Here is a 3,351-nt window from a genome sequence, read left to right as displayed (position 1 = left end):
ATTTTCACCAGCAGGAACCAAAATTCCCCCCCCCCCGGGTTATCATTTTAAGTGAACTTCTTCATAACTCCCAACACCTTATTAAGACCTAAAAGCAAGTGAAAACTGCCTGGTAAAAATAAGTGCTTTGAGTTTTTGCAGTGAGGCCCCAAGATGTCAGCCACTTCCTTCAGCGACCCCCGTGCGCCCGCCCGTCCGTCAGCGGAACATTCTCCTGACGCACAACAAGCCCGGTCATGATCCGCCATCAGTCTGCAGCGGCGATGATGAAAAGCGAGCGGACACCCACGCCGAGCAGCAGAGCAGCGGGGCAGGTCAAAGTGAGCCGTAAAAATATCAAACGCCAGTTTGAAGCATCATCCACATTACTGAGCCGGGTGAGGGGAGGGCAGGTGCGCCTTGAAAAGTAGAAAAATGGCTGTTTTGGTATCGGCGGGCAGTCGCAGAGGGCAGACGGCAAAGAGTGACGGTCGCAACTGTCCCTCCGCGTTTGCTTCGCTGTGCAACTGTCGGCCGTCCGCGTCATTGTGTTTCGTGCCCTCCGGTACCTCGTCGAATTTGACCTCGGCCATCACGAGTCACCCCCTGACCCCATTTGGATGCTTTTCATGTCATCCTGAGGCAAAAACAGTGCTGGACCGTGTTGATAAATGCGGGAGGGGCAGCCCTGATGAACCCATCGATCAACAAAGAGGTGATGATGAGAGCCGGGCAGTAGGCGGGGGACACCCTGAACTGGTTGCTAGCCAATGGCACAGCACATGTAGACGAATAACCCTTCATGCTCGCAATCACACCTCGGCATAACTTCGAGTGTTCCATTAACCTGCCACGCATACTTTTGGGATGCGGGAGGAAAGCGAAGTACCCACAGAAATCCCACGCAGGCACAGGGAGAACATGCAAACTCCACACAGGAAGGCCAGAGTCGGAATCAAACCCTGCAACCTCTGCGCTGTGAGCCGGACGTGCTAACCTCTGGTTATATGAAAATATTGCTTCTTAAATGATCATTTAATTTCAGGGTTTTTTTCTCAAGGCGGGCTAAAAATAATTTTCACGATGACAAAATGCACTTTCATTGTTCTCGCCAACTAATAATTCAAACACACGCACACACGCACGCGCACACGCACACACATAGACCTTCCTGTAATTAAAAGATCATTGCACGCACGTAACTGAAGGATAGTTGATTGTGATGAAGAAATTTCCCCGGAATGCCCCGAGAAACACCACGTCAAGGTTTGGTATGTGTAGAAATGGGCACTGGTCGTTGTTGACAGAGTCCAATTATAAGAATAGCCGAGCAAACTGCGAGGAAAAGCCCCTCAGGCTTTGACAGCTTCCAGATAGAAGTGAAAATGGGGATGGGGGGTGTTGGGGCCGGCCGAATAAAACCGTCTGACAGCAACTCCGATAGAGAGGGAATTGGATCATATTCCAAACCTTCGGGCTTTGGCTTTGAGGCCAAGCTACGTTTTTTTGATATCCGTCCTATCGGAGTGATCTCACATTTGGTGTAAATTGTCGATGCGGAGCGTCGTGTCACAGTGTCTGCTTGTCAAAAGGTGCTAGAGAGAGCGCCGTGATTTATTAATGGCAAAGACGCACAAGCGCCGGACTTCCAAATTTCACACGCACGGCCGTCACATTCAGCCAAAGTTTCCTCCCGCTTCAAATCCGACGACAAAGCAAGGGAAAACCTTTTGCCGCCCGGCGCCACGATACGTTGCCGCCGATTTGTTTTTGCCGGAGAAGATGCTACCTTGGGTGCACGCCGAGGACAACACAACACAACACAATGCATCCGTAATACAAAACGGCAGACATGTTTGCTTTCGGCCGAATGGGGCGGATGTCTCTGCACTTAAAGCTGCTGCCGAAAGGCGCGCTCAGATGGTTTGCAGCGGGATCAGCGGACGGTAGTTGACCAACGACGGCACGTTGAAGGGAACATGAAGTGAAATTCAGGATACTGAACAACAGAAGGCGCACTTAACGTCCATGAAAAGATTATTGCTAAAATGGGCAGCGGTAGCCATAGTAACTAGCTGTTATTGATTGATTTTAGTCTTTTAACTGGTTGTCAGTATGCAGTTGCCAGCAGAAAGCACCATTCGTTCAATTCCAAGCGAAGTGTTGCCCAACTGGGCAGCTATACTTTTGTACGTTGAGGATTAGAATAGCAATAATGCCTTTCAACTTTGAAAAGGCCCCTCGTTAGGGGAAGAGATGTTGATTTTTTTTGAAGGGCTGAAAACAACCAGCAGAAGGTGAAATTCGTTCCCACCGAACTGATTTTCTGCCTCCGTAACAAAACAAAGGAGCAGACCTGGGTTATTTCTTTCTCACGTTTTGCTCGCGATGAGAGATGGGCCCTCGGCGGTCATTCCCCAGACGGGGCCTGCCTGACGTCATCGCGGAGGCAATTTCAGTTCATCAACTTTCTGTCAGGTACGATTCTTTTCCGCCGCTTCAAGCGCAAAACAGTGGCACCGCCGACGCCGAGCTCGGGCCCCACGAAGGCAAATTGTGCAACCCGCGGAAGCGCAAGGCCGAGCCGGCCGCCCGCCTAATCCATTTTCCCCAATTTTCATTACTCTCGGGATGCCGCCCGACTCAACAGGCGCCGCAACCCAGTCAGATTTAATCGTATTCTTTACCTTGGCGGGGCGCTCCAATTCCCCCCCTCAGCGCCCCCCCCCAACCCCCTCGGGTCTGCACTGCGGCTGGACTATTACGGATGGCGGGAGCAATCATACGGCTTTCGCAAACAAGTCAAATGAGGTTGATTTATAGTGTTTGATTCATAAATGGCTTCATCGCAGGCGACCTGCAAACTGAAGATGATACGCGGGGATGGAAAGAGATGAAATTCTGCGTCTCAACCAAACGCTTGTGACCTTTCAACATTGTTTTGGTGTCTTCAAGCATGACTGAGCAAACTGTAGTACTACGCTCTCAATGTCAAAATTCCTACTGTTTTGGTGTCTTCAAGCATGACTGAGCAAACTGTGGTATACGCTCTCAATGTCAAAATTCCTACTTTTAATATATATATATACTTTCACACACAGACAAACCAGGTAACCTGACCACTCGGCTACGCCCCTTAAAGGCACACTACAGCACAGTTCACAATTTTAACTCTGTCACAGTCGAGTAATTACACTTCGTAGAACTACTTTCTTTCTTTAAATTCACTTTCATTATGTTTTTTTATGTAATACAGTGATATTTTTCTTCTATCTATAAAAAAATGGGACAAGTCAAAGGCCTGTCATAGCTGCCGACTCATTCATCCGCGCTTCCAACTCGACACTTCACATCTGTTTTTAAAATCTCAAA

Source organism: Hippocampus comes, unplaced genomic scaffold, assembly GCF_001891065.2.
Source record: "Hippocampus comes isolate QL1 unplaced genomic scaffold, H_comes_QL1_v1.1 scaffold89, whole genome shotgun sequence".
NCBI classification, from domain to species: Eukaryota; Metazoa; Chordata; class Actinopteri; order Syngnathiformes; family Syngnathidae; genus Hippocampus; species Hippocampus comes.
This window is presented reverse-complemented; position numbering follows the sequence as displayed.